The 27,735-nt window shown below is 36.3% G+C and overlaps 1 protein-coding gene across 5 annotated transcripts in view; it reads left to right on the top strand.

Moving 5' to 3' along the window:
- The first annotated feature begins 2,431 nt into the window (after positions 1 to 2,431).
- Positions 2,432 to 27,735, top strand: part of ZFAND6 (zinc finger AN1-type containing 6) — a 112,576-nt gene continuing 87,272 nt past the window's right edge. Inside the window, exon 1 of one of the 5 annotated variants that reach the window (XM_074234017.1) lies at positions 2,432 to 2,511. The gene's annotated coding sequence lies outside the window, so the exon portion shown is untranslated. Of the gene's footprint in view, positions 2,512 to 8,432; positions 8,571 to 27,735 lie in introns of those variants that run through there. The other 4 variants (XM_074234021.1, XM_074234020.1, XM_074234016.1 and 1 more) reach the window with 4 other exon arrangements.

Raw genomic sequence — 27,735 nt, 5'->3', positions numbered from 1 at the left:
GGGATCATTTTGCATTTTTGGTTATTTCCTCACTTGAGTGTCAAATCCATGGAATCAGCAAGAGGACAGCCTATTGGTAATTAGGTACCCTACAGCTAAGCTAGTCCATTCCTTGGAAAGCAGATACAGTCTGTTCTCCAGAACCATACTTGAATACCATCTGCCAATTCTCTGAAAGGCACTAGGGACTGAATTAAGCTTCTCATGCATTTTGCAAGGAAAACTAGGTAGCTAGACATCCTCAGCAGTTCAACAGCTGCTTCCAGCTTCTCTTACCTCTTCTTGGAGCTGACTTGGCTGAAGTATCATGAGAACCTGTTATAAAACAGGATATATTGCACCCTGAGGGACTGCTTGCATTCAAACTCTGTCAGTCAGTGGGTAATTCAAATGTGAATGTTTTCTTTTACATTAAAATAAATCCCTAAGTGTTTCCGTGAAAGCTAAGGATATATCCCTATTAAACATTTGCCTTTACAGACTGCCTCTGAAACCTTTTGCTTTTTGTGTCATTTTAAACAAAGATAGATGAAGAGCCAAGATGAACAATACCCAGCTGCTATAAAAGTATCAAGCAGGATCTCAATAAATTCTGGCCTCTGATGACTGACTTGTATCCCACTTCCGGCAAGAATTGATAGCTTTAACTAAAAAGAAAAAAGAAAGGTCAAATTGACATAATTCTTTGCAATTTACAAAGCACCTTCCTCACAACACTGTAAGGTGGGTTGTTTTATTGCATCCAAGCTACAAATGAGGAGGCTAAGGTTCAAATAAGTTAAGTCACTTACCCAAAGTAAATTGGTAAATGGCAAAGAAAATCCAGGTTATAGGAGGCACAGACTTGAACCAACTCAGAAAATTCAAGTTATTTTTTTTAACAAATTTTATTTATATTTAAGTAACAACATTAACTCAATGAAGTAAATTATTAGATTTCTGAAATCAGCATGCGGGTGTTTTACCTGTGTTAAGATGAAGGCTGACTTTGTTTCATTCATGCTGTTATTGGGGGAAGAAGGAAAGGTAGAGGGGAAGAAAAGAAAATTTAAGAGTTTAACTAGACTAGGGAATCACAACTTCTCATTTCCTTTAAAAACTTTCCATCAGTTCAAAATGCTCAAGATGTATAATTATAAATAAAGGTCAACCCAATGTGTTGAATCTGTCAGTTAGTCAAGTAACATTTCAAGTAAGTATCAAAACTCTGGGGATACAGAAAAAAGCAGTTCCTGCTCTTAAAGAGCTCAAAGTCTAAGGGGGAGGTGATATGCAAAGGACTATGTATGATCAAGATATAGAGAGAGAGCAAATTGGGGTAATCTCAAGGAAACCCACAAAGATCAAAGTGGGCTGGGAAAGACCTCTTGAAGAAAGTGGGACTTTTGGGGGAACTCGAAGGCAAGAAGCCAGGGAAAGCTGAAGTCAGGGTTTGGCAAGAATTTCTGGCATGGAGGAATGCGATGGCCAGCAAAAACTCAGAGTCAGGAGATGGAGTGCCATGTTCTAGAAATAGCAGGGAGGCCAGTGCCATTGGATCCCAAAGAATGTGAAGGAGTATAAGGTAAAAGATTGGAAAGGTATGAAGGGTTCAGGTTATATAGGGCTTTAAAAGTCAGAAGATTTAATATTTTTATTATATTATTAATAATAATTATTTATATATGTGTGTAGCTCTATGTAGATACATCTCTCTCTATATATATATACATATATATATATATATACACATACATATATACATAGCTATTGCAATAGTCTAGGTGTGACATGTAAAGAGACTTGTACCAGAATAATGGTAGTGTCAGAAGAGAGAAGGGATATATATGAGAGATGCTATGAAGGAAGAAACCACAGGACTTGATAACTTGATAGTAGGAGTGAGAGAGAAGGTAAGGATAATAATACCTAGATTATGAACGATATAGGAGGCCTCAAAACCATTTGAGGCCAAGAGAATCCCACAGCAGTCAGCCCATCTCCAATAGTTCTATTTCCTATAAATGTGACCCTGGAATGTAGTGATTCTGGTAAAGACAAGTGAGAAAGATGTTGTGCACAGCCTACCCCTCATTATAATAAATAGAATAGTGCAACTCATTTCTCTAATTGTTTGCTTGGTGAGTCCACTTCAATATCGAAGGACTGGAAGTAATGAGCCTGGTTGGCTTGGGAAGGTTTTGGTATCCTTGATGGTAATAGAGAGTTAGGAAGAGGGAAGACTTTTGGGGGAAGAGTTCAAGCTGTCTAAGATATCCAGTTCAAGATGTCCAATAGGCAGCTGAAGGTGGGAGACTGGAGGTCAGCAGAGAGGTTAGGGCTGAATAATCAGATTTGAGAATCATTTCCCTAGAGATGATAATTGAAACCATGGGAACTGATGAGATCACCAAGTGAAATAGGGGAAGAACTGAAGAAAGCCCAGGACAGAGCTTTAGGAGAGTCCTGCAGTTAGCAGGTATGAGATGGATGCAGATCCAGAAAGGAGACAGAGAAGGAGTAGTCAAACAGGTAAGAAGAAAAAGAGGAGAGTAGAATCCCCCCCAAAATCTAAAGGTGGTCTTTCTATTGCACTATTGCTGCCTGTCACCTTTTCCAGTCTTCCTAATTCACTATTGACTACTATCAAGCCCTCTTTTTTTAAATAGACTTTGTACTCCTTTAGAAATTCACCTATTGTCAACTCATCCCTATAAAATATTGATAAAATAATCTAAACAGACTGATTAAAGATTTGAAGTAGGTATGTTTTTACAGATGTTTTTCTATAGCAGATAATATCTTCATATTATATAATAGAATCATCCTTTTTTTTTTTTTAAATTACAACAATGGATCTGATCTGGTAGAACAAAACAGAACAACCTTAAAGGGTCTCTTCCAACAAGACATCTTGTATTGATGAGCTTCCCTAAGAACCTCCATTTTGAAGAAAGGCCTAGACCCTTTATTCCTCCTTCATTCCTGCTTCTGTTTCTGATCTTCATACTAGTTCTCCAAAGCTCCTTTAATCTACTCTCTTTCCACCCCCCCCCCCAAAAAAGTAAAATTTCTTTAAGGCAGGAACTGCTTTCTTTTTTCTTGTATTTTTTGTATCCCAGTATTTAACATAGTGTCTGCTGCATAATAAGCAAAATTTAATAAATGCTTTTTGACATAACCTAATTTGATCATCTGAATGATGTCTAATGGAAGAACAGATCCTTCAGCTACTCTTTTTGCAGATGACACTGTGCTCAATGATTCAAGTCCATAGACACTCTGAAGATATTTGCCTAGAAATCCACATAAGAAAAAGCACGTAGGTAAAGAATAGCAACTGTCCAAATTATGAAATGTACTTAGATGGGGAGTCAATATCTGTTGGATCGACCACGATAATGGTCAGGGATCTATGCTCAAAATTGAATAGGAAAAGAATAGTCTGGACTATATTCAGAAACTATTCTTTGCTTTTTCCTGGTAAATACTAGTCCTTGAACTTGTCTGGAGATTGAAACAGGGATCAGTGGGTAGAGTGAGGCAAGTTTGAAGAAGCTGCCCTTAAACTACCAGCTTTGCTAGTGGCTATGGTTGAAAGATTCAGTCTATGGACATTGTGGTAAAGAGCCTTTGTTAAATTTGGTTAGGTTGCACCTTGGAAACTCAAACATGAAACTCAAACATCAACAAACATTTACTGACTTTCTTAGGGGGGAAAATTTGTATTTCAACACCAAAAAACCCATATATTAGAATAAATTAAAAAAAACTTTTGAGGATAGTTTTTAAAAAATGAGCTTCCTACAGAATTATTAATATTTGAGGATATTGTTGATTTGTTTTTGAAGAATCGGTAGCAAGACTAATTCTGTTGAGAGTATAAGGCAGAACCATTTCCTGCTAAGAGGGAATAGAATGCCAGCCCTAAATCACCCATTGAATACTGCAATTTTATGAAAGCATGAATTACAGTTCGAGGTCAGATTATGGTATGGCCATGGCATGTTGAATTACTTGTTCACACTATTAGTCACTGGTTGAATTACAAATTGGCTACTTCCTGATGACATACACAAGCACCAGGCATATCATCAGCAAGGTATCTCTGAATCTTGTTGTAGAATGAGTACTTCCACATTTGCTCCAAATAATAGTTATTAAATGTCTAGTGGCAGTTCAGTAGAGTCACAGTATATAAATCGCTGGACCAAAGGTCAGGAAGAAATGAGTTCAAATGTGACCTCAGACATGCAGGAGCTTTGTGTCCTTAGGCAAATTACTCAATCTCTGTCTCAGTTTCTTCATCCCTAAAATGAATATAATAATAATAATAATAATAATAATAACAATAATAATAATGACAATAACCTCCCTAGGGTTGTGAGGATAAAATGAGATTATATTGATAAATACATAAGCAGCAGATATTACAGTTATGCATAACTTTTGGTGAAGAGGCAAAACAAAGATGAATACGATGTGGTCTTTGCCTACATGGAATTTATAGCTAGTCAAGGAAATAAGACATATGAATAGAGCTATTGGTAAAACACCTAATAACAGTGGTCTGTTAGTTTAGCAAGGGGAGAATTTACATTGAGTTTGGGAGCAGAGAAGGAAGACTTCTTGAAAGAGATATTTGAACAGGGTTTAGAAGTATGGACAAATTTTTAGTAGGTTGGGTATGCTGGTTTGGGCAGGTAGGGGGACCTTAGATGCATGTTAAGGGAATAAGCAACTAGTTCTGTTTTGTTTCAGTATAGGGGTAGGAAGAGGTACAGTAGGGAATAATGTTTGAAAGATCAACTGAAGTCAAATTAAGGAAATCCTTGAATATCACTTTAATGAGTTTGACTTTAATTTGCTGGCAATGGGGAATCTGATAGGGATTTTTGGTATTTTTTTTTTTGCAAGGCAGTGGGGTTAAGTGGCTTGCCCAAGGCCACACAGCTAGGTAATTATTAAGTGAGGCCACATTTGAACTCAGGTACTCCTGACTTCAGGGCCAGTGCTCTATCCACTGTGGCACCTAGCTGCCCCATTTGATGTTTTTTTTTTTAACAAAGGAATGACATTACCAAAACTCACACACACACACACACACACACAAAGAAAAGATGATGGATTAGAGGGTGAGGGTGTGGGGAGATAACTGAGGCAAAAAGACCAGTGATTATGATTTTATTGATAACATTTGCTTCTATATCACCTTCATTTTTCAATCTTTCACTCTACTATTTCCCACAAGAAAATAAACTTTAAAAAAATAAAAAAGCGGTTCAGCAAAACTGACCAATGCCACCAGTCCCTCTATTTTTACAAAGAAGAATGGAGGAAAGGGAGATACACTCTTGCCTCTCTTCTTTGGAGGAAAGATTGGACATTATAATGACGCAGGTCCAGCATTAATTTTTTTTTTCTTTCCTTTTACATTGCTTTGGTTGTTATGCATATTGTTTTCCTGGTTCATCTTGCTTAATCTAACTTCCATTCTTACACCCGTCAGAGACTATTATAATTCCAGGTGAGCTTGAAGGACCTAACCTAGGGTGGAGACTGTGCAATTACAGAGAAAAGGGGGATGATTCACTGGAAGTGTTTGGGCCCAGGCTGGATGACCACTGGTCTAGAATGTTATAGAGTTGGTTTCTATTCACATTCAGGTTGAACTAGTTGACCTGTGAGATCTGTGAGATTTAAGTTGGTTGGGAAAGAAGTTGAAAAGATCCAAATAGGTTTAGTGAAGCAATGGAGGTTGGGGGGAAGAGAAAAAAGAAAATCAGAGATGACTCTCAAGTTTTGATCCTAGGTTGATGTATGATTGTTGTCTTTTTCCTAATTTAAGAAGGCCAATGACACAATGTACACATTACACTGAATTAGAGTGAGGGCAATGTGGTGCGAAGACATCTTTCTCACTGCATCTTCCAGATTTATCTTCAGAACCCCATGGCCTGATTTAATAGGAAATAGATCCGGAGATAGCCTGGATGTTGTTCTTTAAGACGTGGATCCCTCTCATATCAACAAGGCACTTACTTCAGAATTTCAGCAAAGCTAGGCAGAAGGACAGGGTGATTTTTTAGTGACAATTTTGCAATAACACAGTATAATTAACCTGCCTCTGGGTGCCTGAGATGGTCCCCTCAACAGAAATGCGGGGAAGTGAAGGGGATAAATTATTTGTGCAGTGTCTATAATGTGACAGGTGCTAATGCTTTACAAATATTCTCTCATCTGATCCCTATTTGAAATAAGGATTGGAGGAAAAGTAACGTGTTTTATGGGGAAAGGGTTTAAATTTTAGCCTATGTTGAGTTTATAGTGTGAAATAGTTGAAAATGGAAGTCTAGCTCCAGAGAGAAATTGGGACTGAGTGTAAAGATTTTCAAATCATCTTTATTTAATAATAACCAGTTGAAATCAAGAAAGTAGATGAGTTCAATCAGTCAACAAGTATTTATTAAGCATTACAAAGTGACAGGTTATAAGCTGGGTGATGGGGGATATAATTATATGACTTAATATTTTACTTGGCAAACAAGTAACTTAAATCTGGAAGAATGAATAAGGCCCATCTATGGATTCAAGCTTAGACCTCTGATTATTAATGATTATATAAACCTGGATAAATCATCTAACCTCACAGTGTCCCCCAGGCAACTCAAGAAGACCTTTCAGATCTGGTTTAGTAGAAGTTTTCCTCACCAAAGAGCTCCCTACACCAATAAAATCACAGTTCTGAACCAAAAAAAAAAATTGTTGTAAAACACTTTATACTTTCTCTAAAAGTGAGGGAAGTGTATTATCATTCCCATTTCACAGATGAGAAAACTGAGTTCAAGGAGGTTCATTGACTTGCATAAAAATCACACAATAAGTGGAGGAGAGATCACATTTGAACATTAGGTTTCCTTATTCCAGGGGAGCTTTCCCTTTTTATCCTGCTGTTAATGGAGAACTTAATTTTCTATAAATAAACCTGTTCAAGCTGTGTAGAACTGTTTATCTCAATCATTCTGGGTAGGAATTCACTGACTTGCTCTCTAGATTTAGGCTTCCCTCTTATTTTTGAGCCTAGGGCCCTCTTGTCTATGATGACAGCTGATTAAATCAATTATTTATCAGTAGGCTCTGTGCAGTCAGGTAGACAGTCTCATCAACAGAGCCGCAGCTAGAAATCAATCTCAGGAGTATATTTTATTCATTTATTTTCTTTTTTAGGTTTTTTTTTTTTGCAAGGCAAGTGGCTTGCCCAAGGCCATACAGCTAGGTAATTATTAAGCGTCTGAGGTCGGATTTGAACTCAGGGACTCCTGACTCCAGGGCCGGTGTTCTATCCACTGCACCACCTAAGGAGTATATTTTAAAATGCGTGTAAAAAATTGTACTAAGCTCAAACCCTGTCAAATGTTGATTCCTACAACAGCCTTTTGAAGAGGGCTATTCTAATTTCAGAGAAAACAGGATCATGGTTTCTTTAGTAGGTTACCGATGGGTCACCTGGGTGAGTGTGGTGGCAAAGCAACTTCAGAGTGCACGGGATGTGTTATTAGAGGTCGCAAAATGGACAAGATGTAGAGAAACTGAGAAGTCACCTCATCCAGTCTTTTGGTTCTAGGTTTGAAGCGTGAAGAATAAAAAGATGCGTGGGGGGCTTCCTTTGCCTCCAATATGGGTGGAGGCACACGCTCCCTAGAGGGGGCGTTCCAAGCCTCCCCTCCCCCAAGCCAACCCGGCGTGGCTCTAAAGGCCCATCCTGCAGGTGTGGCCGGGCGCACCTGCCCACCTGCGCATCCACTGCCAGCAGCTGGAGCCAGGGAGAAGCGACCCCCGCCCCCGAAAGTAGGATAAAGAATGCTTTATGCCGCACAATCCCCGGCCGGGACCCTGACGTTTCCGCCCTCGCCCTGCTAAGTCCGGATCGCCCGGAGATGGGCAGCAGCCGGCTTCGCAGGTGCAGCTCCGACCCGGAGACTGAGACGTCCCGCCCACCTGGCAGCAGCTGGGTGGCAGCGAGGCGGAAGACGCGCCTGGGCTGCGCCTGTCTCTTTAAATTTCCCCCGGCCTGGGAGAGCCCAGCGCGTCGTGGCCACGCCCCCTCCGTGCCCGAAACTAGTAGGGGCCCGGAACGCAGCTGCGAGTGGGGGAGGGCGCGAGGAGCCGGGGGCGGAGCCCAGGCCGGCCGGGCGGGGGGGGAACGGAAGGGGGAGGCGGGGGAGCGACGTTCGCGGCTGCGGGCCAATCCCCGCGCGCTCCGAGTCGCGGCCCCGCCCCCTCCGCCCATCCCCCGTCCCCGGCTCCGCCTCCGCCGGTAATAATTAGGCTGCGGGAGGGAGCGCCGCGTCAGCGCCCGGCCCCGGCCAATCCCGGGGCTCTTCCCGGCGCTCGCGTCACGGGCCGAACAACCAAACAGAAAAGTTTAATAAACAGCGGACGGAGGGGCCGGCGGCGGTGGCGGCAGCGGCGGGGCCGGAGCCGGAGCGAGCGGGGGGTTCGGCGGCCTCACCTGTCCCCATTCACCCGCGGCGGGGGCGGCGGCGGCGGCGGCGGCGGCGGGCGCGTCCGGCGGAGGGAGCCGCCGCCAGGTGAGAGCGGCCCGGGGCCCCGCTCGGCCGGGGCCGTCCCCTCCCCCCGCCGGGGTCGGCCGGCCGGCGGGCGGCGAGGAGGAGGAGGAGGCGGGCGGCGCTGGAGCCCCGAGCTAGGCGCCTCCCTCCGCTCCTCCCGGCTCGGGAGGGGAGGGGGAGCCGGAAGCGCCCACGCAGCAGGTGGCGGGGCCGGACCTTCCCCCACCTTGTGGCGTGGGGGAGGGGAATAAAGGGGGAGACCGGCGGGCCCGGGCAGGGCGGGGTGGGGGCTGCTTTGGTTTTTGAAGGCTCCCGGATTGGGGGCCCTCCGCTGCCCCCCAGCCTTTCCGGGGGGGGGTGTAGCCTCCCATCGGGTGACAGCTCGACCTGTTGTTTACCTCCTCCCCGACCTCTCGTTGCCCCATTAACCCCGATCTGATGCCCCTGCCGGTGGCCTTGGGAGCTTGGCTCGCTTGCTGCGTTCTAAGCGCTTTCAAACTCGTCTCCTTCACTCTTCGCAAAGTTGCTCCTCTGGGAGTGTCTTGTCTCAGGCTTCTGCTAACGTCCCCGGTAGGGAGCGAGGGGGGGAGGACGCATTTTTTGGTGCCTTCTGGCATAGGACTCTTCGGTATTCGGGGATCCCTCCTGCTTTATTCTCTCAGCATTGGTTGGAGAAGGAGCATTTTTGGTAGATCGGTGTCTTTTTTTACACACAGCTGCTCTTTTAGTCGGTCTCGATTCTAAGTTTCCCGATGCTTGTGTTAAAATACCATTTTTTTGCAGATCATAGCATGATGGGAGGCCTCTGATTCTAGCTGAATAGTTTAGCATTTTCCTCTTCGTGGAAGAAGTAAAGTTTTTCACTTTAACATTGATCAAGACATGGTTGGGAAAATCTCATTACTATATCTGCATCAAAATTGAATTTGTAATGGAAAGGGTATTGATAATGTAAGAAATTTAATACTCCCCCACGCATCCCTCCTAATAAACAACCGTTATAATCTAAGTAGTTATCATGGTTTGAGAATATTAATAGCTGGAATTCAAACATTGATTCTAGATGAAACTATATTTGGCTACATAAAATAACTTGAAAGTGTTTTTTCTAATAACAGTACAGTTGTAAACTGGATAAGTTAGAGGAGTACATAAAAATGACTTTTTTCCCCCATAACAATTGTATTCCGAGAAAAAGGATTCTAGCTTGGGTGTTCTTTAGTAGCCAAGAATAAAATGAAGCCAGTTTATAATTTTTTCTGAATTTTTAAAAATAGAATCTCTTAAGAAATTTTTTATTTGCTTTTTTAAAGAAGGCATTTTAGCATGGAAAGGATATTTGACAACATTAAAAAAAAACTTTTCCTCTTTTCTGTTTATTTCCATATATGTAATAAGGAAACAACCCTTCTCCCATCCCACCCCACCATGCAACATGAGCACTAGGGGTCTGTAACTTGGGGGGAAACTTAAGTTAACAAGGTTTACTCTGCAAAATTCCCAAGGAACAGTACTGCACATAGATCTTAATTTTCTCTTTTTTTATAATAGTATTACTTTTAAGGTAAAAGACAGTCTCTAAATAAGGAAGTCCTTTAGACATACTGAACCGGGACCCCTGAACTACCTTTCAGTTCTGTCACTTTCTCAGGAAAAAAAGTTGTGGATTTCATTGGTAGAGATGATATTTTTTTTACCTGGAAATTTCCATATACTATTGAAATACTAAGTCCAATCTCTGCACCATTTTATAAGGTAGAAATAGCCTATTGGTAAAGACTAAGAATTGACTTTCTGTTACACCTTTATTTTTCTGCCTTATTATTGGGAGGGGGAAGATAATGGTGGAAAATTCCTCAATTCTTAAAGATAACTTGTTGATGTAAAATATGCTACCTTTTGCTTTTGATTAAGTCACATAGTTGTTGTAAAAGTATAGAGAAGATTTTTAACTTACAATTTTGGAAGGAAAAAATCCCAGTAGTACACTTTTAGTAACATTGGGGTTTTTTTTTTTGACTTTTCAGAAAACTTTTTTTAAAGCTCCCATATTACCTATTGCAGATTCATTAAAGAAATGATTTGCTATATAATGTTATAAGAAATGTTGAAAATTAATTTTATCTTCCTTTTTTCATAAACCTGGTACTGTTTGTCAGTAGTGGAAGTGGTTCATCATTGTTCTTATTAATAAACTTGTTTAAAGAACTTTTTTTGTAAATTGTTCCCTTTCCATAATTACTGTTCTAGTACTGATTTTTGAATTCCATGATGGTGAACCCAGTAAGGCCTGCCTAGGCTCCCTGGTCATTTCGGATGATTTCAAGAGCTGTTTTTGGTTGACCTGTGTCTTCTGGGAAGTGATATTTTAGAAAGATCTAAGTGACTTTTAGTCTTTTCTTCGGTCATAGAAATTGTACAGAAATTCTCTGCTCCACTTAAAAGTTAAAGTTTGTAAATTTAGTGTTTAGTGTTTATAGATTTGCTGATTCCTGCTTTTTCTTGTTAAGGTCTTGGTCAGTAGAAAAACTGGATGTGGCCTATTCTCTAAATTCTAAGATAATAAGGGAAAACTTCTTGAATTTATATATATATATATATATATATATATATATATATATATTATATATAAATATACATTCTTGGAACACCAATTATTTTATTCTTTGGAGTGGGGAGATATTGTCACATCAGATTGGAGGCCTGATTTCCTTGTTTTGGTAAAGGACTTCTTACAATGTTGATAGGTATATTAATAATGATTTTCTTCATATGTCTCCTTTTGTTTTACTTTGCACCTTTCTAAATGACCTGCCTCTGAAAGGAATGTCCATAGTGGGATAATTATTTTTGAGTGCTTTTATTTGCCCTCGAGAACTTTTGGGGGCAGGAAGTATTTCTATTGTTTAGAAAAAAATTTGAATTTTTATTTTTCAATTTTATGATATTGAGTTGGTCTTTGATGAAATTAATGCCCTACTTTTTTTAGTCTTTGTTTTCTAACTACAGGTTGCAGGTGTGTTGATGACATCCTGGTTGAGCAGGATTGCTGCTGAATTGTAACCTATATCTCATGTTGCTTGTGTCTTATTTCATACCAATAATTAACTTTTGTGGGTGAAGGATTGTGGTCAGATCAAAGGTTGTTTTGTTTTGTAACTGCAGCTATTTGCTTCCAATTTCATACCTACCATATTTGATGTTTAAAATGCTTGCCCTTTGTATCTTGTCACCCCTAAAATTTAGTAATCATACCATATATGCAGTATTAGTTGTGAATTCCTTTTATTACTTATGTTGTGTACCTGGTACTTTGGTGTTTTTTTTTTTTTCCAGGAACAAATGGGAAGTTAGGTTAAAAAGAAAACCTGATGAACTTTACTCTTGTAGTGCTGGGCATTCAAAGCACCGAGTCCTTGCAAAGCATCTTGGGACTAGAACTCTGAATTAGCTCTTTGAATTTGTACACTTAAAGAGCATAATAGATTATGCAGCTGTCTGGACTTCTTGAGTTTAGCTTTTTTTTTCCCCCTTTTTTTTTTGCCCCACGTTTGAGCCTTAGAGAGAAATATGTGAATTTTATTTTTAAAAAGACCTTCATTTAGTATTCAGTAAACACCTTTGTGCTTTTATAAAATAGCTTACTATCATAAGAGTTGTTTTGCAATGGCATAGCTACAGGAATCCTGTTTATAAAATTTAATTTCTTGAACCATTAAAAAGGATGTTTGAAGTTTGAATTGTTAACTAGTGTTAATTGATAACTTCATAAGACAATTTTCAAAATTGGTAGGTAATATAAAATTTTGAAACTTTAAAGCTTGTTGACATGTTCTATCTTCTGGGTGTAGTTCCCTTAACTGTCTCTAGGACTCAGAGATACAGTAGTTTAAAGGAGGAATTCTTGAGAGGAGTAAAAATAACTTTCTCTTGATTGGACAAAAAAATAAAACTTGGTTAATTTGGTTACTAGAACCTGGTCTTTGTTTACAATAGATACAAGAAATTTAGAATAAAAATAACAAGTAATGTTAGCCAGATCTCTTACGTTATCATAAAATATAAATTTCTCCCAATATAACATTTTCCTCTAATCTAAAAAGTGATTGAAAACCTTACTATAATTTTATGATATTGAGGGCTAGTTTGCCAAAATAATAGTAGAGATATCCCAGAAATGAATTTTTAAAAACTTATGATGAATGAGAGTTAAAAATTTTTAGTGAATCTTCAGAATTACTTTCTCCATGGTGGAAGTTGATTTGAGTATCCAAACTAGTTAAAAACTAAGAATATTCCTGAAACATTCCAGAGTTAGTAAACTGAAATTCTTTTCAAGATAGCAAAAGCCACCTGTTATTCACCACCATTTCAAAGAAGCATTATCAGTTTTTAATTTCAAATCAAATTTTTAATTTGATGTGATATTAACTTTCCCTTTTAAAAATTGTGGCAGGAAGAAGTGATTGGGTGAGGGGGAGAGAGATACATCTTAATTTTGTAGACAAAGTGAAATCCAGGAAAATCAGTTTAAAAAAAATCTAACCTTTTTCTAGGGCTAGTTTGTGCCAAAAGTAAAGTATTATGTTCTGAATGGTTTGACAGCATGAGGTTTCACTTAAAGACGATTGTGGTCCTGCATGATCTTAATTGATAGACCATGCAGTTTTATTTTCTGAGTAGGCAAAAAAATTCAGTAGGTTGGGAGAAACTGAAACCTCATTACATACTGTTTCTTTAAGGAAGCAGCTTTTTCAGGGTGTTTTAACATGTTTAACCTAACCTGCTAGCTGGGAAAAGTTCTTTAAAATAATAGATATTAGCTTTGACCAATCAAAATGAAGAGTTTGACCAACAGGGTGGAGATTTGACTCTTCAGCCACTAACCTCGCAGAAGGCGGGGTTTGGTATTCAGGGTTGGTTGCTTTGGAGTACAGCTTCAAGTGAACTTAATCTGAGGTGAAGCAAACAGAAAATTGGGGAGGTTTTGGTAGGATTTTTGTTCTCATCTCATAATGTTCCTCTGTTTCACACTCGTGCACTTTTGGGTTTCTGTGTATGCCAGATTTTGCCATTGTTTTATTTTCCATTGTTAGCTGAACATGAGAATTAAGCAGGGAAGCAGAACAAAAGGGCTGTTTGGACAGGAAATAGGGTGCAGAGAATCCAACTTGACTTTCCGTGACGATTTAATTTGGTGTAGTGTCTATTATTTTAAATTAGTTTCCAAACATAAGAGAATTTTGTCGTGTATTGCTTATGTGAAGAAGAATCCTTGAATAAAGACATGAGAACTTTAGGTCTCCTTGATGTTAATCTCTTTAATTTGAGACCTGAAGTAGCTGAATGAGTTGTATGTATTGAATAGGTTTTATTTTAAAATATTGAGATATTGTAGTTTCCTCCGTAGTTTAACATCATTTTTAACTTTTTAATTTATATAAATACTAAAATAGAAAATTTAGCTTTAAAAATATATCCGTAGAACAATTTGGATTTCTTGAAAAGGTCATTTGTTTTCTTTTGAACAGAAGCAAAGCGAAGCTGCTTTTACTTTGATTCATTGAAACCCATTTATTTCTTTGAGATTTCAGGTTTTTTTTAAAGCTTTCTTATGTTATGATTAAAACTTAAGTTTTTTCCAAAAAGCATATCTTTTAGGAAATGATACAGTAATCTTGTATTAAAAGAATTATAGTATGTTTGAGTTATTTGGCATTTCTTTATTAAAGATAAATTTTTTTTTTTAGATTGTTACTGCATTTCATCTGTGAATCCAGGGGACTTTTTACTTTAAAAGAATGACTATCTTGCTTTTAAAGTAATACTTACCACCACCCCTGGGGGGGGGGCTAAATTCTGAAATAGTTTGCAGATTCGAATTTGTTAAGCTTGCCTCAGTAAAATTTCTCTGCTTTTTGTTAAAACTCTTATTTGGAAATAAGAAATTGAATACTTTTGGGGAGTATTAAAAAAAGAATTAGGAATACTGAATTAAATGTGATACTACTTTATGACCAGATTCGTTTTCTGGAGTTAATGCCCATGGTCTCAAGTTTCCTTTCTGTGTTTTTTAAAGTTTTCTTGCCATGTCCACCTGAAGGAAATTGAGAAAATACTTTCTGGAAACCAAGAAACATCTTAACTATCCATTTTTCAGTAATAGTAGCTGGTTTTGTACTTGTATATTAACTTTTATTTAGGCCTTGTTATCTTCATATACTTTTAAATTTAGACTTTAGCCCCTTAACGCATTTTTTATTTCAAGTTATTGAAAGTATCATTAAAGAAAACTAAAAAAGCAATCAATGCCAGTAATCTTTCCTTTCTTTACCTGTCTGACAATTCACTTTTACATATCATAATTCTCATGTAGCTGTTAGGGATTTCTTTTAAGAAGCTCAAAAACAACAAAAAATAATGTTTAAGTAAATAATAATTATAGGTCTGAGTTTAAAAGTGGTATCAGTTTCCTTCAGTGTTTTATTAGTTTTATGACACTGACTTATCCTTAATTGTATACACTATATATAAAGTAATATATATATATATATATATATATATATATATATATATATATATATATCTTTGCTTTTAATAGCATTCTTTGTTTCCTGGTGACTTGCTGATTATATGTATTCATCTCTAGTGGGGCTTTGTGTGCTAAATGAGCTAGACTAGAAACAGTTTGGGTTTTTAGTCTAGACAATGTTGATTCTTCTTCTCCCTCTACCCCCCTCCAAAACAATAAGTACTTTTAAAATGCTAGATTTACCAATGAAGGTACAGTGATAACAACAGTTGTGTTGTGAATAAGTATCCTTAAGAAAATATCTTAAAACATTCTAATCCATTTTGTAAGTCAACTATAACTATTCATTCTGAGATTATTAATTACTTGCAATAATTCTCACTTTATATTAAAGCTTTTAGACTTGGTAGTAGTAGTGATTGTATACTTTGTATTTCTGACATTTTTATAGATGGAAATTTTGTCTTATCATTACTGAAAATTTTATTTTCCTCAGTATTTTAACTTAATAAGTTTGTACCAGTGGGTAGAAAATTAGCTGTTTTATTGAATGTTACTCAGTTTTGCTTAGAGGATTTGTTGTATACTTGTGTTTTAAGTTGCTTCTTAATGCGTAAGAACTTTAGCATTTTCTACCTTTTTAATAGAATAGTTAATTGACTTTTCATTTGAATTATTGAATCCAAGCTTTGACTTTAGTCTTAATTATCCATATGAAAATTTTACCTCATTCAAAATTTGAGAAAATTTGATTTTCTTTTTTTTTTTTTACTTTTATGAAAAAGTTGTCTCCATGTTGAGAATAAACTGTCATTTGATTAACTTTCAGGCAGAATTATTTTAAATCTCTTTAAAGTTTACTTGTGTATATATAGAATCCCAAGTAAGTACTGCCAACTTTCCTTTATATCAAGAAAAATCCATATTCGTAATTCTTGATCATTTTCTTCAAATTTCCTGATTAGATACTATGTCTTTTCAAATATTTTAGGTATTTTTTAAATTTTATTTAAGGCAGTGAGTGGGGTTAAGTGACTTGCCTAAGGTCACGCAACTGGGCAATTATTAAGTGTTTGAGGCTGGATTTGAATTCATTTTGACTCCAGGGCTGGTGCTCTATCCACTGTACCTACCACCTAGCTGCCTGATACTATGTCTTTTTGTAGACATTCTGCAGTGTACAAAATAAAAGTTCATGGTTGAATCACGGAGCAAAATGAATAATTTTATTTTCATATGAAAGAGGTCTTAGGAATAAGACTACATAAAGTTTTTAGATTTTTATTTTTATAGAGACCAGATATGTTTATTAATAGCTGTTTTGATGCTTTTAAAATGAATAATAGATCAAGGAAGGTAAGTAACCGTTTAACAGTGCCTATTTCATAATAAGTGCTTAATTAGTGCTAGGTGACCAGTATATGAGATGAACATTTGTAAGTTTTTATGATAAGCTGATAAATGTGTCATGTAGTATATAATATGAAATCATATTTAGAGCCAAAGAGAACAAAGATTTTTTTTTAAAGAGTTCAACCACCTCATTTTACAGTTAAAAGAAATTGAGGCACAAAAAGGGGGAATTAATTTGATCGATGGATGGATGTGTATATGTATATACATTATACACATATATAGTGTCTTAAGCAGAATTTGAACCCAAATCTTTTTGACTCTTAAGTGCTCGCATCCATTACAGTACAGCATTGCTGAAGAATGCGCTCCTAAAGTATTCTCTCCTGAAGCCCTTTATATGACTACCATAATTAAGGATTTTTTTATTTTATGAAATATAGTTTTTATAGTCCTGTATTGTAAAGTATTTGTGTAGGTTGCTTTTCCTCCTGTTTGCCTTTCTGTGAAAGTAGGTAAATGGTTTAGTATGGGTAACTTTTGTTCCTTATTCCAGGGAAAGTGTTAAGCATTCATTACTCCCAAGCCTGTTTTTGAATGAATCTGTGTTTTCTACATTCTAATCATTCCTATAATCTAATCTAATATCTGGGCAGAGGGAACTAGGGAACAGTGGAAAACAACTGGAAAAAGCACTCAAACCCTGTTTTATTTTTGTATCTGATAAAAACAAAACAAAAAAATTAAATTAACTCATAATGGTGTGACTTATTCAGGAATCTTTACTTTGGGCATGCACTGAAAAAGGTTATATAAGCAGGTTAGCTGGCATAGGGGGTAGAATGCTGGTCTTGGAGTCAGGAGTTGAAATCTTGCCTCAGATATTTAATAACTGTGGGATTGTAAGTTATTTATTTGTAAGTTATATTGTAAGTTATTTATTTAACTTCTCTCAGCTTCATGTTCCTTATCTGTAAAATGGGAATAGTAACTACCTCACAGAATTAGATGATATAACATGTAAAAAGTACTTTGAAAACAATGTGCGCTCTCTCACTCTCACTCTCTCTCTCTCTCTCTCTCTCTCTCTCTATCTATATATATGTATATATATATATATATATATATATCCCATTACTACTTTCACTGCTACTATTACTTTTACTCTTCTTTTCCATCTCCTCTTCCTCCTCCTCCAAAAAGCAGTGGACCTGGGTTTTCAAGTCTTTTACTCTCATGGCCCTTTTCCTTAATTTGTAAAATGAGGATAAGAATACTTGTACAGCTTTTCAGTTTGTAGTGATTTAATTCAAATGATATGAAGTGTTAAGCATAAGGCCTAAAAAAAAATTAAACTGTTATTATTTCTTTTAAGGGTACTTTGAATCCTATTTCTTTAAATCCCCTAAATAGTTCCAAAGGAACTCCTGATACTTTCAAAATATTATAAAAGACATCTTTTTCTATTTGTTTTGGAATTAATAGCTACTGTGTTCCCTAAATCCTATGGCTAAAATGGTGTGAAAGGAGGTTACAGAAAGTGCGAAAACTCTACTATTTGGAATTCACACTTAAGTCATTTCTGTTTTCAGGAATGGGGCATACCTCAACTATTTTGGGTTGGGTTCCAACTATCACAATAAGTCCGCCACAAATTTTTTTGCTTATCCTTTGCATGGAAAAATTAACACTATTCTGTAGACTGTTGTGTCTACATAATGTAATGTACATGTAAGACATACATTTAATATAAAAGTACTTTATTGCTAAAAATAAGAAAATCCTGACCATCATCTGAGCCTTTAGTGAGTCATAATCTTTTTGCCCCATGTTGATGACTGACTTAAAGTGGATTGTTGAAGATTGGGGAGGGGAGTTGTGATAATTTATTAAAATAAGACAACAGTGAAGCTTGCATTGTTGATAAACTCTTCCTTTCACTTTTAGTGTCAATTGGCCTGATTTCATTATTATTGTGTCAGGGAATAGGGAGACCTGTAGAGTAGGAGAGAGATGGGGCTGGAGGTCAGTGGAACAGTTATAAAAATATACCATTTATCAATTAAACTTGCCATCTTTTATGGGTCTGTGACATGCCAAAACAACTACAATAGTAACATCAAAGATCATTGATCACAGATTACCATAACAGATATAATAATAATAATAATAATAATAATAATAGTGATGATGAAAAAGTTTGACATTTTGCTGGAATTGGCAAAATATGATTCAAATATATGAGCATATGTTTTTGGAAGAAAGGCCTCAATAGACCTGCTTATTGCACAAGGGTTACCACAAACTTTCAATTTGTAAATAATGTAATATCTATGAAGTACAATAAAGTACAATTAAATGAAGTATGCCTGAATATGAAGTATTCACCTGTGAATACAGCATCTTTAATAGTAAATTGAGGGTAGCTTTTAAAATAGCTTAACCCAGTTACTTTCCCTTCCCCCCCCCCCCAGCCTTCAACCTAATTTAGACTTTCCTGTGCCCTCCCAATCACCCCTCCCCCTTTCCTCCAATGCAAAGTACAGTATTGCATCTTACACAAAGTGACTTCTGGGGTGAAAACTATGTTCCTATAAACTTGTGGTTGGAGAATTATAAATGAAATTAAATGGCCTTTTTGTCCTCTTAAAAACATAACTGCTTTCTCTGTACTTGTGAAAGCTCAACTTTCCTCATTATGCCAAATCCCTGCGAAAAATTTGAATGGACTACCCTCAAAATTAGAAGTTTAAGTAAATCCATGACAGTTTATTTTCAAGAGCGTTTTAATTCTTTCCCTAAAGCTTGAGATTATAGACATTTTGACCTTGTTTAGGCTTGCTTTTTAACCTGCTTTTCAAATTTATATGTAACGCATTTTATTTTAGTAAGTGCTGAGGATACAAAAATTAAAGTAAAACAAGTTCTTGCCTCTAGGAGAAAGAAATATAATATGGTAGGAGGGAATAATACACATTCAAAAATAACATGCAAGGTAAGTTATGGTAAAGACAGGAATCTAGACACTGCTGTGTCAGACTCAAATAGAAATAGATCCCTGCAGGCTTTAAATTGACTTCAAAAACCATAAATTATTTTGTAATAAAATTTTATTTTGTTAAACTTTTCCTCATTAATTATTAATCTGGTTCAAGCCACACTTAGAAGTTTTGCAAGCCATGAATTGGACACTGATCCAGACAGTTTGCTGTTGTGAAGTAAGGAAGAATCCTATCTCTTGTGTGGGAGCTTAGACATTTTAAGGGAAGACTGAGTAGATTTTAAAGGAGGTGAAAATACATGCAAAACATTGTTCCATCTCATACTTCAAATTTATCACAGGATCCTGCATCTGGAAACTAGAACCTAATGACTATCTAAACCAATCTTTTCATTTTACAGATAAGGGAAGGGAATATGCACAGGAAGGGACTTGTCTATGGCCATAATATACCCATAGTCCTAGATGTCAGGGTCAGGATTTGAACCCAAATCCACTGACTTCAGAGATTCCACATTGCAGCTCTGGTTTTCTTTTGGTTCCCAGTATTGGGGACAACTCCATCTTGGTTGCCAAGTGAATAGAGCTGAATAGCCAGAAAGTAGAGCTTGGCAGTCATTTCCTTATGAACCTCCCTGTCTTTCTTCTCTGTAACTCTTTACGATAGTCTTAACTTTATTCTCATGCTTTAAAGGCTTGTGAAGTCCAATTCAGGTTTGAGCTTTTTCTGACTTTTGAAGATGACCTGAGGGTTAAGTAAAGTGAGGGGAATGTGGCCTCAGACACTTAACTAGCTTTATGATCTTGGGCATGTTATTTAAACTGACTTGCCTCAGTTTCTTTATTTGTCAAAAGGGCTCCAGAAGAAAATGGAGAACTACCCAGCATCTTTGCCAAGAAAAACAAAAAAGGTTATGGCTGAAAAACCGCTAAAGGCAAGGAGGTAGTGTTGTAGACCTAGTAATGATATCATTGAGTTGCAGTTTGGTAAGTTTTGGGTATAGTTCCAAATTTATTCAATGGCTGGACTAATTCACAACTTCACCAACATTCAACATTTGTCATTTTATTATTTTTGTCAGCCTTATCAATTTGATCACTGTGTAGGAGAATCTGAGTTGTTCTAATAGGCATTTCTGAAATAGTGATTGAGCATATTGATATGACTTTTGATAGGATTTCTTCCTTTGATAACTGGCTTGTTTATAGCCTTTGAATTTATCAACTAATTGGACAATGGTTTTTAGAAATTTTTGCGCTTTTTTGCAAGGCAGATGGGGTTAAGTGACTTGGCCAAGGCCACACAGCTAGGTAATTATTAAATATCTGAGGCTAGATTTGAACTCAGGTACTCTTGACTCCGGGGCTGGTGCTCTATCTACTGCGCCACCTAACTGCTCCGGAAATTTTTTGCTTTCGAAAAATAAAATTGCAAATGAGCAATTCTTTTTTTTTTTTTTAACTTTTAAGTGTTTCGATTAATGCAATTTATATTTTCTAAATAATTGAGAAGAAATTATTATTTTGATAATAGAATGTATCACTTGAAAATGAAACTTCTTTATCCAATATGAATCACATTTCGTAAGAAAGATTGCTTTAGATCCTGTTGATTCTACATCTCCCATATTAAACATACCATGTTTTTCTTTAACCTATATTGTTCCTATTCTGGTTTAGATTCTTGAACTATTAAAAGGACTTTCTAGCTACTGTCCTTGCTTTTATTTACTGTCCCTGTTTCTAGTGTCTGTTTACTCATGACATGGTGGTTCAAGTTACCTTCCTAATGTGGTGATGATAATGTTTGTCCTTTGTTCTTGAAGACAAGCACATGAATTGGATTTGAGTGAGGGGGTGTTGTACCAAGTCATTAGCTTCACTTTCTTCTTTAGAGCCATCTGGGTCTAGATAATAGATATGGATCAGGATGATTGGAAATGGCCTTGGATGCAAGTGACTAAGTGTCTTGATTCAGATTTTGAACTCAAGTCCTCCTGACTCTAGCTCTATCAGCTGCCTCACCTAGCTGCCCAACACTTAGTAACTGCATGAGCTAGGGCAAGTCAGTTAATCCTGATTCCCTTGCTTTCAGGGCCTTCTGTTTCTAGACATTCTGATCCATATCTATCCAGTGGACCAAGATGTCTTGGAAGAGAAAGTAAGGCTGGTTACTTAGCTCAGACCCCCTCAATTCAAATCTATTTGTATACATGTCATGGCATCACCTCTCTGATGGTCATGTTCTTCAAGAACAAAGAACAAATAGCAGCAGCAACAGCACATTCCTTAAATTTGGCTTATGATATCATCCTTTATTTCTAAATCATGTACTCAATTTGACCTTATATTGGTATACAGTAGGAAGTGTTGGTCTGACTCTAGTTTCTGCCAAACTGCTTTCCAGTTTTCTTAGCAATTTTTGTTAAAATCGTCAGAAAATTTTTTTAACTTGAAGATTAAACAAGCTTTGAAGGTATTAAACACTATAGTCATTTACTACTGTATTTTGTGTATTTACTTCTGTTTTATAGCCAGTATCAGATAGTTTTGATGATTTCTGCTTTGTAGTATAGTTTGAAATCTGGAACAGCTAGGCTGTCTTCCTTAATCTTTTTTTTTTATTTTTTTCTTTTCATTGACGACTTCCCTTGATTTCTTTTAACTTTCTTCCTTTTAGACAAATTTTGTTTTTTTCTTATTTATTGAGATTAAAATTTTCTTTACATTTTTTCATTCATAAATGTACTAGTAAATTAATAAAAGTCACTCTTTGAAACTTACTGATCTTGTCCAAAAATTTACCCTGTTTAGACCCTCTTGGTGGAATTGTTACCCCTTCCAATTAGAAGAATTTTTTAAAGAATATCCGATCTAGATGAATTCTGGCCCATTATGTCATAAATTCAACCATAGATGTGAGGGGGGAGAAGAGGGTAGGGTAGATCCTTTGTTTAGATTGCCTATGGTTGGAGTGGTCTTGGGAGAAAGAGTGAAATCATAATCAAAGTCAAGGTCTTGGCTTCATTAAAGGACCATCTCATTATAATTCATTTTCTCATTAATTGCTAACTAAGCAGATAATTGCTTTCCCTCTTCTAAGGATATATGAGCATTAATAGACTCTAGGAAGGGTCGTTGATTTATGAGACATTGCCAGATGACCATCCTTTTATTTGCTAGCCATAATTAATAAAATTATTAAATACCCATAAACATAGTCTTTCAAACTTTTCATCACAGCTCTATAATTCTTTGCTAGTTTGATATGGCACTAAATATAAGTAAATTAACTTAGTTGTCATTCATATCATAATGATTTTGCCAACCCACAAACTTGAATGTTTTTACAATAAGGTCTATATTTGGATGAAAAATGTTTTGTAATTGTGTTCATATGATACTTGGGTTTGTGTTGGTAGAGGAGTCTCAAGTATTTTATATTGTCTACAGTTATTTTAAATGTAATTTCTTGCTGGGTTTTGTTGGTAATATATTGGAATGGTTTTATTTTTATATCCTGCATCTTTGTTAAAGTTGTTCATTGCTTTATTTAGTTGTTTTTTTGGGGGGGGGGCATTTTTGCCTCACTTATGATCTTGTTGAGAAAACTTGATGTTTATCCTCCTTATGGATTATTTATTTTTTAGTTTTTGCAAGGCAGTGGGGTTAAGTGACTTGCCCAAGACCCACACGGCTGGGTAATTATTAAATGTTTGAGACCGAATTTGAACTCAGATACTCCTGACTCCAGGGCCGGTGATCTATCCACTGCACCACCTAGCCTGCCCCTTGATAGTTTCTAAATAGTCAACGAGTTCTGTATTCCTGATATAAATTCTACATGATAAAATGTATATTATTGTTATAATCTCTTGGTATAATTTAAAATATGTTCAATATAAAATGAAATTGGTCATCAGTTTTCTTTTTCTGTTTTTGATCTCCCTGGTTTAGGTCTCAAAAAAACCATAATTATGTCACAGGAATTTGGTGTAGGCTCACTCTTTCTCTATTTTTTCAATTAGTTTATATGGTGTTGAGATTAATTGCTCTAAAAATGTTTGGTAGAATTCACTTATGCATCCATTTGGTCCTGGGAATTTATTTTTTGAGACCTTTGAATTAATTTCCTTTTCTGAGAGAGGCTTATTTAAATATTTTATTTTCTTTAATCTGAAGAGTTTATATTTTTGTAAATAATTCATCTACTCGTTTAAATTGTTTTACTGGCATATACTTGGACAAAATTAATTACTTTAATTTCATCTTTATTGGTGATGAATTCACCATTTTCATTTTTGATATTTAATAATAATATAATAATATGGCAATAATATAATAATAACACAAATGGGCCAGTTATCAAATTAACCGATGATTTAACCTATCCCCCCCCAATAAAACCAGCTTCTAGTTTTATTCATTTGTGGGGTTTTTTTTTTTAACTTTAATGTCTACTTAGTTCTCTCTTCATTTTCTGGATTAGCATTAATTTTTAGTTTTTTAGTTGCATGCTCAATTCATTGATCTGGTCTTTCTCAGTTTTATTGATGCATATATTTAAAGATAAAATTTTTCCCCTAAGGACTATTTTGGATACCAGATTTTGAAATGTTGAAATTTGTTGGCATTCCCTTTAATGAAATTATTTTTTCTATGATTTATTCTTTGGCCATTCATTATTTAGGATTAGATTATTCAATTTCAATTAATTTTTAATCTCTTGCTTCCATGCCCCTTTATTAAATGTAATTTTATTGCATTATATCTTAATTAGGGTATATTTTCTACATTTGTTGTTTGGTTTTTATGCCCTAATATGTGGTTGGCCTTTGTGAAGGTACCCTGTACAATTGGGGGAAAAAACATCTTTCTTTTTGTTTTTTTTCAGAGGTCTTCATTTTCTTAATTTTCTAAAATTCCATTCATCTCCTTGACTTGTAAATTTATTTTGTGGCTAGATTTATGTATTTCTGAGAGGGAAAAAGTTACCTGGGTAGTATACTTTTACTTTCTCTTTCCTCTTGTAACTCATTTAACTTTTCCTTTAAGAATTTGGATGCTATGCTAGGTTGTTTATATATGTTTAACATATTTTATCTTCTATGGTTCCTTTTACATTTTCCTCTTTTTTTTGTCTTCTTTGCTTTCATTTTTTTTTTACCTAATTTTTACTGTACCATTCTTTTACAATCTTTAAAACTATTTTTACTCTCTTCCAGTAATTGTTGGGTTGGTGTCCAATTCTTATTTTTCTTTGAAGCTTCCTTGTAGATGTTTTGACCTCATTGTCTTCTGAGTGACTTTGTGTGTGTGTGTGTGTGTGTGTGTTTATTTAATATCCTAGCTTTTTATGATCCAGTTTTTTTGTTGTTTGCTCATTTTTCCACCTTTTGATTTGAAATTTTATTTATGTTTTGTTTTGAGATCCACTTTTGGAGGTTTTGAAGTGGTCTAATCCTAGGAAGAGGTATGGTCATTTTTCTATGGGTCTTGAACTCTTGATCCTTGCCCTGGAAAGGCCCCCATTCAGGCTTCCATTCCCACATGATTGCAGATGTTTCTCTCTGACCCTGATCCAGAAGTGGGTTATAGGCAATGAAATTGGCCAACAGCTGACCCTGAGAGCTTCTGCTCCTTGCTGCCCTGGAAGAAAGACCCAGAAATGGAGATAGGTAGTAGAGTTGCTAAACAGCATCTGGTTCTGAGTCAGTGTAATTTTTCTGATCAGTTGCCTGTTAGCTATACAGTCTCTCTGGCTTGAGATCTTTGGATCTTGGTGCTGTTTGTGTCACCATTATCTAGTCTCATCACCGCTGTTTACATCCATATGGACTCCTGTCCAGGGTTCCTCCTATGTCACATATCTCTGATCTCTTATGTTGTCTTGGCTGCAAGACTGTCTCACTCTAAACTTTTGTTGGCTCTGTTACTCCAAAATTTGACTTGAGGTGCTTTTTAAAGTTGTTTGGAGGGAAATGTTAGAAGAGCTCAACTGAGTGCTCCTTTAGTATGCTACTATATTTCCTCCAAAATGAGGTCTTTCTACAAAAGACTCACTAGGACTTACTTTCAGGGAATGTCTGGAGAGATAGGTGGTCATTCCTGTGGGAATCACTGTTCTATTCTCTCTGCTAGGAAGTTCTTCACGTCTTTATCACCATTAAGTGTTGGCTGAATCCCAGAGTAGACCTCTTTGGCCACTTTGTAAAACAAGTCGACCCACTTCTTTATAATGACTGCTTGTGTGCACCAGACTTTTTTGTTTTTCAAGAACATAAATGCCTGAAACATGTTCAGTCTTATCTTTCTTGTTCTTGCAGATGATTAGAGGTGGGGCTTTCTTCTCATCTAGATGTTATCAAGTGCACAAGTTATTCATGCATTGTGTCTGTACTTGGTAATAAGTTTCAAGTTCATCTGTTTATAGAGGCATTTATTTTACCTCTCGTCCAAAGTTGTGCCCACTTGGGTATTTACAAATACTTAATTCTAATTTACGTTAGCATTTTAGTGTTAGGGTCAACATTTTTAATTTTTAATTAATATTATTTTTATAATTCAATAAGTCTGTCTATCTGAAGATCTTATTTGGGGCTTATTTTGGGGGTTGGGTTTACATTACAAGCATCCTGGAAAAAAAATTGGGGGGGAATACAATATCTTTCCTTCACTGCACTGTCCCCATTTTCATTTACTTACAACCAACCTGTCAACCAAGTCATATATTACATGTCATACTATATAGCCATAGAAAATTCCACCCCATACTTTCACTTTTTGCTAAGTGAGGGGAAGTATATTATCTTAATTGGGCTTAACTTAGACATTAAAATCATACTGTACTTAGCTTTGCTCTCTTTTTTCTATTTGGTTTGTTGTAGTAATTGTGTATATATTACACTGTGCTTAGTTTTGCTCTCTATTTTTCTATTTGCTTTGTTATAGTAATGCGGTGTAAATATTCATGCTTTTTTGCACCATTTCATGTTTGCAGCTCAGTGACCCAGTGGAAAATCACTGAACTTGAAGTAGGGGAGACTTGGTTTCAAATCCTGACACTTCTTACGTGATTCCCAACAGGTCACTTTAGCCTCAGGCCTCAGTTCTCTCATCTATAAAATGGAGCCAATAATTACAATTACATCCCATGGTTGTAGTGAGGATAAAAAAGGATGTCAAACGTTTATTTTGCTTAAGCTCAAAATATTATAAATTCTAGCTGTTGCTTTTTTATGATGTTTTCTCTGTTTTTCTGAATTCTTCATAACCATCATTTCATACAATACAATATATCATTATATTCAAATAGTGGTATATTAAATCTATGACTTACATTAGGTAGTATTGTAGATATGAGTACTTAAGTGATCTTGTAGGTTTTTAGGCCATTCCTTGCTTTACATTGTGTATTTGTAACTATATCTTCATACGTCTTCAGAGTGCTATTGTTGATCAAATATCAAATATTTTATTTGTTATTTTGAATGGGGCATACTTTTTTATTCCTAAAGTATTTATTGTAAGAAATTTCCTTCTTTATTAAGAAAAATGTCGATTTTCTTCATCCTTTGAAGTACATTGACTCAATGAAGTCAACATGAAGCCAACATGTTTCACAATAATATGTAATGACATATGCTTTCCACCAAATTGTCACACATTTTTGCAAAAAATAAATTATTGAACTATTGTTGTAAAGTTGATTATCCCCATAACTTGAAAAATGTATATAACAATTTGCCCATATTTCTTAGTTAAGCAATTATGAATCCAGTGTGTATCCACATTGCTTTTAGACCAGGGCTTTGTTATGACATTTATTTAGCTGTCAGTTCAGAATCCAGTATGGTTTGTCAGAATCCAGTATGGTTTGTCAGAATCCAGTATGGTTTGTCAGAATCCAGTATGGTTTGTCAGAATCCAGTATGGTTTGTCAGAATCCAGTATGGTTTGTCAGAATCCAGTATGGTTTGTCAGAATCCAGTATGGTTTGTCAGAATCCAGTATGGTTTGTCAGAATCCAGTATGGTTTGTCAGAATCCAGTATGGTTTGTCAGAATCCAGTATGGTTTGTCAGAATCCAGTATGGTTTGTCAGAATCCAGTATGGTTTGTCAGAATCCAGTATGGTTTGTCAGAATCCAGTATGGTTTGTCAGAATCCAGTATGGTTTGTCAGAATCCAGTATGGTTTGTCAGAATCCAGTATGGTTTGTCAGAATCCAGTATGGTTTGTCAGAATCCAGTATGGTTTGTCAGAATCCAGTATGGTTTGTCAGAATCCAGTATGGTTTGT

Source organism: Macrotis lagotis, chromosome 4, assembly GCF_037893015.1.
Source record: "Macrotis lagotis isolate mMagLag1 chromosome 4, bilby.v1.9.chrom.fasta, whole genome shotgun sequence".
In the NCBI taxonomy this organism is placed as follows: Eukaryota; Metazoa; Chordata; class Mammalia; order Peramelemorphia; family Peramelidae; genus Macrotis; species Macrotis lagotis.
The sequence above is the reverse complement of the archived record's forward strand: the minus strand, read 5'-3'. Positions and strand labels throughout refer to the sequence as shown.